The sequence below is a fragment of the Callithrix jacchus genome, chromosome 14 (genome assembly GCF_049354715.1).
Source record: "Callithrix jacchus isolate 240 chromosome 14, calJac240_pri, whole genome shotgun sequence".
NCBI lineage: Eukaryota > Metazoa > Chordata > Mammalia > Primates > Cebidae > Callithrix > Callithrix jacchus.
In genome coordinates this window covers 80,119,643-80,134,953 of record NC_133515.1, presented here as the reverse complement: position 1 = coordinate 80,134,953, position 15,311 = coordinate 80,119,643, and the positions used below count along the sequence as shown (strand labels likewise).

Genomic DNA, 15,311 nt, shown 5'->3' with positions numbered 1-15,311 from the left:
AACCATGTTGACTTTGGCTATATAATGTTGGGAGTTCTCACATGTGAAAAGAATAGGAACGATACAAGTGTTTCTAAACTGAATGTCATAAATGAGCTTCATCGCTAGAAAAAGAAAATTTCCATGGCAGCAGCAGATTAAAAGAGAACAATAATAATGAATAGTTGCATAGTTACAGAAATATTTTTCAATGTGTATATTGATTTTTTCTTCAATTATTTTATCTAGTTCCCATAGATACTCTCTATTCTAGAGTTATTTGTTTTGCTTTTTTTTGTTTTTTGTTAGTTTGTTTTGAGACAAGGTCTCAATCTGTTGTCCAGGCTGCAATTCAGTGGCATTAGCATAACTCAACATAGCCTTGACCTCATGGGCTCAAGTGCTGCTTGATCCTCCTGAGGAGCTGGGACTACAGGCATGGATCACCATGCCCAGCTAACTTTATTTTTAAGTTTTGGAGAGACAGAGGTTCACTATGTTGTTCAGGCTTCTAGATGTTATTATTATCATATTCATTCGATAAGAAAAAATGTGGTTTAGAAAGGTCAAGTAATTGCTTAATATCTCATACACAGGCCTGCTAACTTGAAACTCCACACTGCACACACACATACACACACGCATGCATATATACATTAACATATATGCATATATATGCACAACACGTATTTATACACACACACACACACACACACACGAGAGTGAATAAGTTATGTGTACCACTGTATTGAATATACCAGATATATTCAGCCAAATACAAACATACAAACACATAATTTGGGACCATGTAAATTAAGATGTTATAAAAATAAAGTATTCACATATACAAACTGTACTTGAAAATAAATTAAAAGTACAGTAGTTCTGCCTTATGCACAGTTTCAGTTTCAATTTCAGTGGTTTCAGTTACCCATGGTGAACTGCTATCCAAAAATAGTTGATTACAATGCAATACAAATTTTGAGAAAGGGGCAGAGACTACCTTCACATAACTATTATTATAGTTTGTTATAATTTTTCTATGATTAATTATTGTTAATTTCTTAATGGACCTAACTTATAAGCTAAATAGTATCATAAATATGTATGTATAGGAAAAACATATTTATGTGTATATATATATATATATGTAATATATATGTCTAATTTAGTATTAACTGCAGTTTCAGGCATCTACTGGTAGTCTTGGAACATATGCCTCACCACCAATCTAGGGGACTACTGTAATTTGTCCCAGCTCCCTTTGTTCAAATGATTTTTAACATCTCCGTTATGATATTCAGGTGAGTAAAAAAAAATGCTGCTTATATAAAAGCACATTACCTATTAGATTCATTTTATTTGTAGCTAACTTTTTTGAAGACTATAATCAATTTTAACAAATTGAATTCATTACTTACTCTGAATTGAATTAAAATGATTTCTTGCCTATCTTATGTGGAAGAGGTCATTGGGGTTTTCAGTCTTCTCAAACACAAGTTACGAATTCATTTCCATTCTTAGGTTGATTTTAGGTATAATGAAAGACTTTGAACAGAATTCAGAAAATATCCTAAACAGTAAGCTTTTAACATTATTCTAAGCAAAAAATGAAATCCTGTGCTACACTAGAAACTGGAATTACAATTACTGGACACTAATATGTTAGAGAGGTTTTCACCTATATTGCCTCATTTAATCCCAATAACATCACGACACAACAACTATTATCCCCATTTGAAAATGAGGAAATATATTTACAGACAATATTCAGAATACCTTACCTAGTAAATAACATTCAATTACAAACTTTTTCCAACTCCTGAGACCATGTTACTGTTACAAAATTACTAGTTTTCTTTCTAACTGAAGTTGTCAATTCATAACCATTTTAATAAGTCAAAAAGATGAAAGATTAACATTCTTATGTGGCCACTTCTCAATCCTTTCTGGGTTTCCTATTCTCTGTGAGTCCTCAGCGCTTCCTGAATTTCTGAGTGTGCATTACTATTAAATCTTGTGAAAAAGGAAAAAACCCACTTAAGTTTTACCACTAATTTGCTTGATAACCTTGGAAAAAATTTTATATTTCACTGAACCTCAGTACATAGGCACATAAATTGAATATAATCCTGTCTAACATAATTAATTATTAAGAGGATAAAATAAGGCTGTATGTACAAAATATATGACACAAAACATTTTTATCATGTCTGTTTATCCTGTTTTGGGGAATTAATTTGTTGTGAATTAGTGAATAAGGTAAGTTTGAATTTTATTTTTCATTATAGGACCAAGGAAAAATAAAGGAATAAACAATGACTAAACCATAAGAAAGACACAAACGAAACCCCACCCTCCCCACTACAAAAAAATACCAGAGTCAGAGAAATGGTACTGGATTCCAATTATAAATAATACTGAAATAGTTCAGTAAAAATCCTGGCTAAACATCTTGACCCATGCTTCCTTTTCCTGTACAGTTTTGTCTCTAATATATATTGTTCAATGATACTCAGAGTTCTTATCAGATGTAATAATAAATTTATTACCATTGCAGTTCTGAGAGAATATTTAGTTCACGCCAGAACCTGCGTCTAGATTTGCTTTCAAAGTTAGAATTTTCAGTCTCTGCCTTGCCTGGAACTGCTACCCATTAGGTAAGTACTTAAATTGGCTTTTTCTGATTTCTCTCTCTCTCTCTCTTCCCCAAGTAAAATGTGCAGGATATTTGTGTTTCTCCAAACCTTTAATCCCAATGTGATGGTATTAGAAGAGCAGGCTTTTGGGAAGTATAATTAGAACATCAGAGAGGAGACATCATGATGGGATTACTGCCCTTTTAAGATGCACCTGAGAGTTATCTAGCTCTCTTTCTGCCATGTAAAGGCATAGCAAGAAAGTGGGTTTTGTAATCAAGGAGAAGGGGCCTTGCCAATAATCCATTCCTGCTAACATCTTGATCTTGGAATTCCAACCTCTAAAACTGTTAGAGGTAAATAGTGATAATTTAAGCCATGGAGTCTATGGTATTCTGTTATAGCAGCCTGAGCTAAGACACCAGGTTATATGGTAAGTGCTGTTAATACTTGGTAAAAGTCACTAAAACCCAATTCGTGCCTTCATATACGTAAGAACATTTTGAGGAGACAAGAGTGCAAACAGATAATTTCAATATATTGTAAGTGCAACCACTATTGAAATTTCTACAAAATAATGTGGGATTTTAGAACTAGAGCAATTATTTCAGCCTGGTGTTCAGACTAGAGTTCCCACAGAGATAACAGCTTAGACTTGAAGGAAGAGTAGGTAATGAGCGAATCAATAAGGCATACAAAGGGCTTTCTAGGTAAGGGGAAAAGCAAAAATAAAAGCTCCGTCTGAGGAGCAGTATAGTTCCTGAGATCACAAAAGGCATCAGAGCCTGAAGTGACTGACATCTTATCTATTGTCTTTAGCATATAGGATAAAGGTTATCTTTCTTTCTTCTTTTACATTTTAAATTTTGATACTGATTTTTAGAAAGTGTTTACATAACATAAAAGTAACCATTTTAAAGTGAACAGTTCAGTGGCATTTAGTGCATTTGAGGTAGGGAAACTGGCAGGACTTGTTCTGGTGTTAACCCTGCTGACCAAAACAATATTTGATTCAGACAGTATAAAGTGAAGAAACTGGCAGGAACCAGCATATGGTGACAAAAGTGATCTCTAGCTGCCCTCATTGCTCATTGGCATAAGACACTCCCACCAGCACCATGACAATTTATGAATGCCATGGCGACCACCCCAAAGTTACTGCCACTTTTGTAGAAAATTCTAAATAATCCACTCCTCAATTTGAATTGGCCAGCCCTTTAACCTGCATATAACTGAAAGTGGGTTTACATGAGTGTGCACGCAGTTGCCAAGAGCCTGCAAATTGTTCTGGGTGCACAGCCTGTGAGTTAATCCTGCTCCTCACGAAGTGGTACGAGTCAATAAAAGACAGCTCTCTAATACCACCAGCTCGCCCTTGAATTTTTTCCTTGGTAAAGCCAAGAGCCCTCTTGGGCTAAGATCCAAATCTGGGGACTCACTTGTCCTGCATCACATTCATAATGTTGCACAACTATCACCTATATCTAATTCCGAAACATTTTCATCTCCCTAAAATAAAACTTGTACCCACTAAGCAGTTGCTCCCCATTATTCCCTGCCTTAACTCCTGGTAACAACAATCTTGTTTTTTTGTTTTTATAGATTTACATAATCTGAACATTTCATAGAAATGGAGTCACATATTATGTGACCTCTTGTGACTGACCTCTTTCACTTAACATGATTTCAACATTCATTCATGCTGTGACATTTCTCAGTACTTCATTTATTTTTATGGTTGAATAAATAAAAATAAACAAAACATCATGTATTTATATCACTTATAATATATAATTAAACATGATATAAACATATGCCACATGTAGTCCTGAGATAAACATATATACTAAAATATATAAGTGACTCTAAGCCAAGACTAGATGCAGCCAGTGGGAATGTCTACCACCACCAAGAGACCAGGATACTGGAAAGACTGGCACAAACTGAGCAGAGTTTTGGAGGGAAGCATTGAGAGTGAATGAAGTGAGGACACAAATGTTGAACTGAAAGGAGAAAAAGCTGGGAACCCTGCATGGGGCTACCAAGTACCAGGGCTTTTTACTGCCCTCCCATGACTCCTGGGGAAGGCATGAGTTGAACATGTGAGGAGCAGCCTGCTCCCAACACAGACTTCTAGAATCTGGATGGCAGGAATCCCATAACCCCCACTGATGCTTGAGCATGACAAAGAGTTGCTCAGAGAAGTGGTAGGAGCAGGGCTCCAGGTTGTGTGGAGCCCAAAGGGTTTTGTATAGAGCCTAGAGGGTTTTGTTCCTGAACGTGTGCAGTGGAACATGACCAGGGGCACCCATCTCCCAAGGCTCACCATGCTTCCTCTAGTAAACTTTGGCCATAGGGAAGCTGTTAGACCTGGACACAGCAGGACAGTCATGACTATGAGACATACCCTTTTCTGTGGAGCTCTCCTGGGGTCCCTGCTTGGCAATGTCTGCTGGAGTGTATCAGATACCCACCCAGGGTGCTTCACAAGGTCTCTTATCATAGGTCCTTCACTGACAGACTGCTTCTGATTTCACAACTCCAGCGCAGAAGCCCCAACTTAACATGCACCAACCCACCTGCACCCTACCCCCTCTGCAGCCTCCTCTGTGCCACTTTTCTAGCATGGATTTACCCAGATCCACTCCTCACCACTTTGAGGAAAAGCACATACAAGTGGACCTTGCCTCCCTTCCCCTATTTGCATGTGTGTGCATGTACAACTTGTTGCTGCTGCCAGCATGAGTGCAACCCACCATTGCTCCCCCACACTAAGGGGTGGACACACAGCTGTGCTGCCACTGCCAGCATGAATGCCTGCAGCTCTGCCCATCCCTCGTGCTGACAACACTGCTAGCACAAACATGTGCATTGTTGCCAGCAACTCCACCCTCTCCTGTGCTGCCACCACTGTCACTGCAAACATGTGCATAGTCAGCAATGGCCCTGACCCCTAGTGCTACCAACATCAGTAGCATGAACATGCACATGGATGCAAGCAAGCCTACCCACCCACCCATACACCATCACTATTGATGATGTAAACACCTGCTTAGAGATTGGCAGCCCCAGACTACCAGCTACCTTCCCCCACTGCCACAAACATAAGTGTGAGCCTGGACACTGCAACCTCATCCCCACCTGCTGCCAGTGCAAGCATGTGCAGAAATGCCACAGCCCCACTATCACCAGTATTCCAATCCTACCAATGCATATGCACCTCATCATGCTGCCACCCACTATCACCAGTATTCCAATCCAACCAATGCATATGCACCTCATCATGCTGCCATGGCTGCTGGCGTGCATGACCAATCACAAATCCTGCTGCTAACCTCCTGATGAAATGTTTTGGCCAACACTACCCATTGGAATGTTGGGACCAGTGGACAAGGAACACCTCAGCCCCTCCAGTGCAGCAGGTTACTAAGCTTGAGGAGCCAGAGAACAAAGATGAGGACCCTGTATCAGTCCCCTAGAGTTAGAGAGCATGCAGACTAGAGTACTGAGCTGAGCCTTGACCCTCTAAAATTTTCCTATAATAAACCCAGTTAACTGAACCCCTCTTATACCACAAACTTCCAAGAGTATCAAAAAAGATAAAAGCAAAAATCAAACAACAAAATTCTATCCAAAGCACAGCAACTTCAAAGATTGAAGTAAGATATGCCCACACAGGTGAGAAAGAACCAGCACAAGAATTCTGGCAACTCAAAAAGCCACCATATCTTCTTGTCTCCAGAAAACCCAGTAGTTCCCCAGAAATGGTTCTTAACCAGGCTAAAATGGCTGAAATGACAGAAATAGAATTCAGAATATGAATAGGAAGAAAGATCATTGCCATCCAGAAGAAAGGTAAAACTCAATTCAAGGAACCTAAGGAATCTAAAGAATACAATACAATGATAAAGTAGATGAAAGATAAAATGGCCATTTTAAGAAAAGTGATCTGATAGGGTTGAAAACCTCTTCAAGAATTGTATAATTAATAGCACAATCAACCAGGATGAGGAAAGAGTATCAGCACTCAAACAGTGGCTCCCTGAAATAATTCAGTCAGACAAAAATAAGGAAAAAAAATAAAGAAGAGTTAGCAACTTCCAAGAAATATGAGACTATGTAGAGACCAAATGTACCACTCATTGGCATTCCTGAAAGACAGGGAGAGAAAGCAACAACTTGGAAAACATATTTGATTATATCATCTATAAAAAATTTCCTAATCTCACTAGAGAAATTAACTTCAAATTTAGGAAATGCAGAGAACTGCTGTGAGGTACTATATAAGACAGCTATCTTTCATACATATAGACATCAGATTCTTTAATGTCAATATGAAAGAAATAATGTTAAAGTCAGCAAGAGAGCAGGGGAAAGTGACCTAAAAAGAAACCCTCGTTAGACCAACAACCAGCCTTTAATCAGAAACCTTACAAGCCAGAAGAGATTGAAATTCTATATTCCGCATTATTAAAGAAAAATTTTCCAACCAGTAATTTCATATCCTGCCAAACTAAGCTTCATAAGCAAAGAAGAAATCAAATCCTTTTCAGACAAGAAAATGTTGAGGGAATTTATACACAAACTGGAAAATCTAGAGGAAATGGATAAATTCCTGGAAGCATACAGCATCCTATGATTGAATCAGGAAAAAATTAAATCCCTAAGCAGACCAGGTGTGAGTTCTGAAACTGAATCAGAAACCTACCTATCAGAAGAAGCCCAGGGTCAGATGGATTCACAGGCGAATTTTACCCAATGTATAAAGAAGAGCTGGTATGATTCCTATGAAACTATTCTAAAGAATTGAGGAGGAGGGACTCTTTTTTTTTTTTTTTTTAATTTTTTATTGGATTATAGGTTTTGGGGTACATGAGCAGAGCATGCAAGACAGTTGCGTAGGTACACACATGGCAGTGTGCTTTGCTTTTCTTCTCCCCTTCACCCACATTTGGCATTTCTCCCCAGGCTATCCCTCCCCACCTCCCCCTCCCACTCTTTTCTAACTCATTCTGTGAGGTCAGCATCATTCTGCCACTGAAACCTGACAGAGACACAACAAAAGAATTTCAGGACAATATCCTTGATGAATTTAGAGGCAAATGTCATGAACAAAATACTAGCAAACAAAATCCAGCAGCACTTCAAAGAAATTCACTGTTATCAAGTAGATTTTTATCCCTGGGATGCAAGGATGGTTCAATGAAATGCCAATTATCCTTAGGTGATTTTAAAATACAATTCAATCTCCAATCAAAATTGGGTGAGCCTTTTAAAAAAAGAGATTGACAAACTGGTTCTGAAATTTACACGGTGAATCTGAAGGTCTAGAATAATACAATGAAAGAGAGAAAACAATGCTGGAAGACTTGCCTTACATGATTACAAGGCTTACTAAACACTTTATTGTCATAAGGATAGCAAGTAGATCCATGACACAAAAGGTTACCTAGACTTATACCTGCACTTACATGATCAATTGTTTTTTTGAATAAATGATTTATTTTGAGATAATTGTAGATTCACATGTAACTGTAGAAAATAATATATCTTTAGTAACTTTCCCTCAGTTTCCCCCATGCTAGTATCTTGCATAGCTATGATATCATATTACAACCAGAAAATTGACAATGATACAATTCACTAAACTAATTCATATTTTAAATATTTTATATGCCCTCATTTGTGGATATTGTATATTTATTTCCATGTAATTTTAGCACATGTGCACATTTGTGTAACTGCTATCACAGTTAATACACGGAACAATTACATCACCACAGGAATTCCTTATGGTATCTTTTAGACCTCTTCTACCTCCTTCTCCCATCTTGATCCACTGGCTAACTGCTAATAATTTTTCTATCTGTAGAATTTTGTTATTTCAGGAATGTTGTATAAGGTAAATAATACAGTGTAATAACCTTTTATGGTTGAATAGTTTTTCACTAGGCACAATGCAGTTGAAATCAATTCAAATAACTGCATGTATCAATAATTTGTATAAGATTTCCAAATACATTGGGCATTGATGGTTTCCAAATTACAAATCACGATTGTATGTTTTCATTTTATAAGATTAAGGATTAAAATATTGCTGGTTGAAGATTACATCAGGGGACTATTACATAAGAATGGTCAAGTAATATTATTTCTAATGACTTAATTAACTGGTAAAAATTATTTATTAGTATATTCAAATTTTAATTCATATGGCACTGGAAGATTCAATAAACTAAGTGAAAGGTCTGAGAATTATTCAACAAATTTAGCGGAAGCTGCAATCGTTCTCAGGCAGAAGGATATCCTTTGCATACTGGAACAATAGACAGACTATAATAGAAATTAGTCTTGAGTAAATGCCTCTAGAGCATGATCTAGCCTGAACTTTCATAGACATAACTTTTTGTATTATATACTTTTTATGAACAATATGGTTCCTAATTTCCTCCAACACACAAATGTTTTTGTTTTTCTTATTTTTAATAAGGTTTCATTTTTTTAGTTTTAGGTTCATAGTAAAATTGAATGAAAGGGGCAGAGTTTTTTTTTTATTTTACTTTAAGTTCTGGGATACATATGCCTATACCCCCTAAATCCCTAAATGCATAGCTTATCTCATTATCAACTTCTCCTACCAAAGCGGTACATTTATTACAGATGACACATCATTATCACTCAGAGTCCATACTTTGCATTATGGTTTACTCTCAGTGTTTTATATTTGGTAGGTTTAGACAAATTTAGTGACATGTACCCACAGGTGTAGTATCATTCAGTTATTTCATTGCTCCCCAAATCCTTTACATTCTGTCTATTCATTTCTCCTTTCCCCCAGTGTCTAGTAAGCACTGATAATTTTACTCTCTCCATTGTTTTGCCCTTTCCAGAATGTTATCTAGTTGAAATCATACATTATGTATTTTTTTCAGTTAATAATATGTGTGTATGTAGTACTCAGTAATATGTATTTGAGTTCCCTCTATGTTTCTTTGTGGCTTGACTGCTAATTTCCTTTTAAAGCTAGGTAATATTCTATTGTCTGGATGTACTGCAATTTATCCATTCACCTATTAAAGGACAGCTTGGTTGCTTCCAACTTTTGGCAATTATAAATAAAACTTCTGTAAGTATCCTTAAGTAGATTTTTGCATGTACATGAGTCCATGCATAATTTTTCAACTCCTGGTAAATATTGTGGAGTGAAATTGCTGGGTCACATGGTAAGAATACATTTACTTTTGTAAGTAATCTTCAAACTGTCTCCCAAAGTGGCTATACCGGTTTTCATTCCCACCAGCAATGAATGAGAGTTCCTGTTGTTCTACATCTTCTCATCATTTGGTTTTGTCAGTGGTGTAAATTTTGGCCACTTTAAAAGGTGTGCAGTGGTATGTTACTGTTGTTATACTTTGCATTTTGCTGATGACATAAGATACGGAGTGTTCTCCCATGTGCTTATTTGACATATCTCTGTGGCGAGGTGTCTGTTAAGGTCTTGTGTTCATTTTAAAATCAGTTTGTCTGCTTTCCGGTTGCTGAGATTTAATAGTTATTTGCATATATTAGATAACAGTCTTTTGTCAGATATGACTGTTACAAATATTTGCTCCCATTTTGTGGATTGTCTTTTCATGATCTTGAAAAGGTCTTTTGTAGTACAGATGTTTTTAATTTTAATGAAGTCTAGTTTATTCTTTTCTTGAATCATGATGTTGATATTATATCTAGAAACTCACTGCCTAATGCAAGCACTTGTTCATTTTGCTATGTAGGAAACTGACTAACTTCCATATATTAATCTTATATCTAGCTTTGGCTATAATTGCATGTAAATTGAAAACATTTCTGTAGATTATTTCAGATTTTCTACAGAGGTAATTACATCTTCTATTTCTTCCTTTCCAACCTATATCCATTTCTTTTTATTTTCTTTTTTTTTCCTATGATTAAATTTGCTAAGGCTTCTAGTATGATGTAAAAAAAAATGAGTGGTGAGAAGGCACATCTTTGTATTGTTTCTGATCTTAGTGGGAAAACTTTGCATTTTTGATAATATGGAAGACATAATCCATGTGATTTTGAGGTGGCATTTTGAGGTAATTGAAGGCACTGTTCCATGGAACAAAACATACGTGGGTCTAATTAGTTCAGAAAAGTTTTAAACTCATTGTCTATAACACTCACTCTTAGATATTTTCTATATTATTTTTTTAAAGTTTGTATAATTTCAAATATTCATGTTTGTCTTTATGTAATATTTTTCTAATATCTGTCAACGAACTGTAGTTTTAATATACTAATTTTTTTCTCAGAAACTCGGCCAATTCAATCAACAAATGTATGGAATCCATTTTAGAACTATCCAAATATGTGTAACTTGGAAAGATTAAAGTATCAGCTTAAAATAGACACAGAAGGAAACTTTATAATATTTCAGAGTTCTAACTTAAAGTCTGAAAGAAATAAAATGGTCCCTTGGCAAAGCCTTGAACCATGAATGTCTAACTATATAATAACTTTTCCCAAGGCAAATACTATCTGTATACACTGAGAAATGAAAAAAATATCAAATATATGTATAACTGTGAAGAATTTTGAAGAAGAGACTAGGTGATATATTATGTTTGCACTAAGCACTACAGAAAAGTGAGGAATATATATTTTAATTGCTTGCAAATCCTCAACAAACATATAACTTTATGATTTTATTACTGGAAAATAAGTATTATACACACAAGTTCTAGGAATGATTATTTTCTTTTCTATTAAAATAGGGTAGATCTGTGTATTCCTCAAGTTAAAACTTGAGGAGAGAGATTACTCTACATGTTACTTGAGAAAGTAACAAATTATTACTGAAAAAGATTATATAATGACTAAAAATATCAACCTGAATGCTAACTTGTTTGATGTTCATTTTTTAACAATATTAATACATTCATTTGTTCGTAAATATTTTGGATGATTATCTAATTCTCAATTGCTGATCAACAATTTTCTAATATTTACTTTTAGGAAAACAAACATCAAAATATCAGCTATAAAATAACTAATGATATAAAGTATTATGGGAACTCTCTACACAATCTTTCAGCTAAACATCTTTTGGCAGTTTTAGTTATAGAGTAAATCTCTGTGTATAAACTTGATAATAAATTTTATTGGCTAATTTCTTAAAAGAGAAAGAAGTAATCTGGTGATAATGGTCGTAGCAGGACAGTTAGAGGTTTATACATAGAGTTGAAATTATTAGAAATTCATATTATTCAAGGAAAAGCAGATCCAGGGATCTGCTTTTCTATAATAATGAAATTTATAGTTGAAATAGTGACTACCAGATCTACAAAAAAATGGCTTTTTAAAAATATATTTTATTGCGTTTTAGGTTTTGGGGTACATGTGAGGAACACTCAAGATTGTTGCTTAGATACATACATGGTAATGTGGTTTGCTGCCTTCCTCCCCATCACCTATATCTAGCATTTCTCCCCATGTTATACCTCCTCAACACCCACCCTCTGCTGTCCCACCCCTAGTCTCCCTGCCACAGACCCCAGTGTGTGATGCTCCCCTATCTGTGTCCATGTGTTCTCATTGTTCAACATCTACCTATGAGTGAGAACATGTGGTGTTTGATTTTCTGCTCTGGTGTCAGTTTGCTGAGAATGATGGTTTCCAGGTTCATCCATGTCCCTACAAAGGAAACAAACTCATTGTTTTTTATGGCTGCATAGTATTCCATGGTGTATATATGCCACATTTTCCCTGTCCAGTCTACCATCAATGGGCATTTGGGTTGGTTCCAGGTCTTTGCTATTGTAAACAGTGCTGCAATGAACATTCATGTGCATGTGTCCTTATAATAGATGATTTATAACCCTTTGGATATATACCCAGTAATAGGATTGCTGGGTCAAATGGAATTTCTATTTCTAAGTCCTTGAGGAATCACCACACTGTCTTCCACAATGGTTGAACTAATTTACACTCCCACCAACAGTGTAAAAGTGTTCCTATTTCTCCACATCCTCTCCAGTATCTGTTGTTTCCAGATTTTTTAATGATCACCATTCTAACTGGATGATATCTCAATGTAGTTTTGATTTGCATTTCTCTAATAACCAGTGATGATGAGCATTTTTTCTATGTTTTTTGGCCGCATCTATGTCTTCTTTTGTAAAGTGTCTGTTCATATCTTTCATCCACTTTTGAATGGGCTTGTTTGATTTTTCTCATAGATCTGTTTTAGTTCTTTGTAGATTCTGGATATTAGTCCTTGGTCAGATGGGTAGATTGCAAAATTTTTTTCCCATTAGTGTGCCAAGTCACTCTAATGATTGTTTCTTTTGCTGTGCAGAAGCTCTGGAGTTTAATTAGATATATTTGTCTATTTTGGCTTTTGTTGCCATTGCTTTTGGTGTTTTAGCCATGAAGTCCTTGCCTGTGCCTATGTCCTGAATGCTTTTGCCTAGATTTTCTTCTAGGGCTTTTATGGTGTTAGGTCTTATGTTTAAGTCTTTAATCCATCTAGAGTTAATTTTAGTGTAAGATGTCAGGAAGGGGTCCAGTTTCTGCTTTCTGCATATGACTAACCAGTTTTCTCAACACTGTTTATTAAACAGGGAATCCTTTCCCCATTGCTCGTTTTTTTCAGATTTGTCAAAGATCAGATGATTGTAGATATGTGGCATTGCCTCCAAGCCTCTGCTCTGTTCCTTTGATCTATATCTCTGTTTTGGTACCAGTACCATGTTGTTTTGATTACTGCAGCCTTGTAGTATAGTTTGAAGTCAGGTAGTGTGATGCCTCCAGCTTTGTTCTTTTTGCTTAGAATTGACTTGGCTATGTGGGCTCTCTTTTGGTTCCATATGAAGTTTAAGGTGGTTTTTTCCAGTTCTGTGAAGAAGGTCCTTGGTAGCTTGATGGGAATAGCATTGAGTCTATAAATTACTTTGGGCAGTATGGCCATTTTCACAATATTGATTCTTCCTAACCATGAACATGGAATGTTTCTCAATCTGTTTATGTAATCTCTTATTTCCTTGAGCAGTGGTTTGTAGTTCTCCTTGAAGAGGTCCTTTACATTCTTTGTTAGTTGTATTCCTTGGTATTTTATTGTCTTTGTAGCAATTGTGAATGACAGTTTGTTCTTGATTTGGCTCTCTTTACATCTCTTACTGGTGTATAGGAATGGTTGTGATTTTTGCACATTGATTTTGTATCCTGAGACATTGCTGAAGTTGCATATCAGTTTTAGGAGATTTTGGACTGAGACAGTGGGGTCTTCTAAATATACAATCATGTCATCTGCAAATAGAGACAATTTGACTTCCTTCTTTCCTAATTGAATACACTTTATTTCTTTTTCTTGCCTGACTGCTCCGGCTCGAACTTCCAATACTACATTGAATAGGAGTGAATAGGAGTGAAATCCTTGTCTAGTGCCAGATTTCAAAGGGAATGCTTCCTGTTTTTGCCCATTCAGTATGATATTGGCTGTGGGTTTGTCATAAATAGCTTTTATTATTTTGAGATACGTCCTGTCAGTATCTAGTTTGTTCAGAGTTTTTAGCATAAAATGCTGTTGAATTTTGTCGAAGGCCTTCTCTGCATCTACTGAGATAATCATGAGTTTTGTTAAGTAATTTCTTGGAAATTGAAGGGATAGACATTGAATGCTAAAAGTGTTGTTCAAAGCAGCATCATTGAGTAGGTTTTGGGGAGTTGGCACATTTTTCTGCTAATATTGATACTAGCCGCCTCAATAAACTGTTTCTTTACCGAGTCTGAAAGTAAACTTATCAGTAGACCCTTAGGTCTTAGAGGATGTAGAAATTTTGGATTATTTTTCTATTGTGAATCACTTATTTATTTGAGAGGCCATATGTTTGTCTTAAATGCCAGTTTTTCAGTATTTTTAAGTCCCTTTGGAAATATCCTGTTATGTAATGCAGATATACCAGATCTATAATTTTCCATCCCAGTTTAGTCTATCCTTTTAATTTCCAAGCAATTTGGTGTTCTGACCAAATTCTCATTTAGGTCTTAGATTACTTACAAAAAGAGGGGATAGAGAACAATTTGTATCTGTTGTAACTAATAAAATATATTAGTTACTAAAGTCTTCTGTCAGTTACTAAAGTCTTCTGTGGATTCATCTATTCTGTGTTTAAAGTTTGGATTTTATAAAATAATATTTTAAATTAATATATATATATAGAATATACATAAAGAATTGTGCTACATATATAATTGTATATACATATATACATAAATATATGCATAAATATTGCCTTTTTTATCAATATTTTAATTTATTTTACTTTTGGTGCATACTATATCTGGCATTTCTCCCCTTGTTATCCCTCCCAAGCCTCCCCTCCCTCCTCACCCCCTATTGTCTCTCCCCTACCTCCTCAACTGTCCCCTATGTGATGCTCCTCTCCCTGAATCCACATGTTCTCATTTGTTCAACACCCACCTATGAGTGAGAACATACAGTGCTTGGCTTTCTGTTCTTGGTTCAGTTTGCTGAGAATAATGGTTTCCAGATTCATCCAAGTTCCTACAAAGGACATGAACTCATCGTTTTATTTATCGCTGCGTACTATTCCATGGTGTATATGTACCATATTTTCTTTGTCCAGTCTATCATTGATGGGCATTTGGGTTGGTTTCAGGTCATTGCTA

General features: G+C 35.8%; 1 long non-coding RNA gene across 1 annotated transcript in view; it reads left to right on the top strand.

The window, feature by feature from the left end:
- The first annotated feature begins 1,139 nt into the window (after positions 1-1,139).
- LOC128929645 (uncharacterized) overlaps positions 1,140-15,311 on the top strand; it is a 110,956-nt gene continuing 96,784 nt past the window's right edge. Inside the window, exons 1-2 of the long non-coding RNA XR_008476414.2 lie at positions 1,140-1,283; positions 2,540-2,639. This is a non-coding gene — a long non-coding RNA (uncharacterized LOC128929645). The remainder of the gene's footprint in view (positions 1,284-2,539; positions 2,640-15,311) is intronic.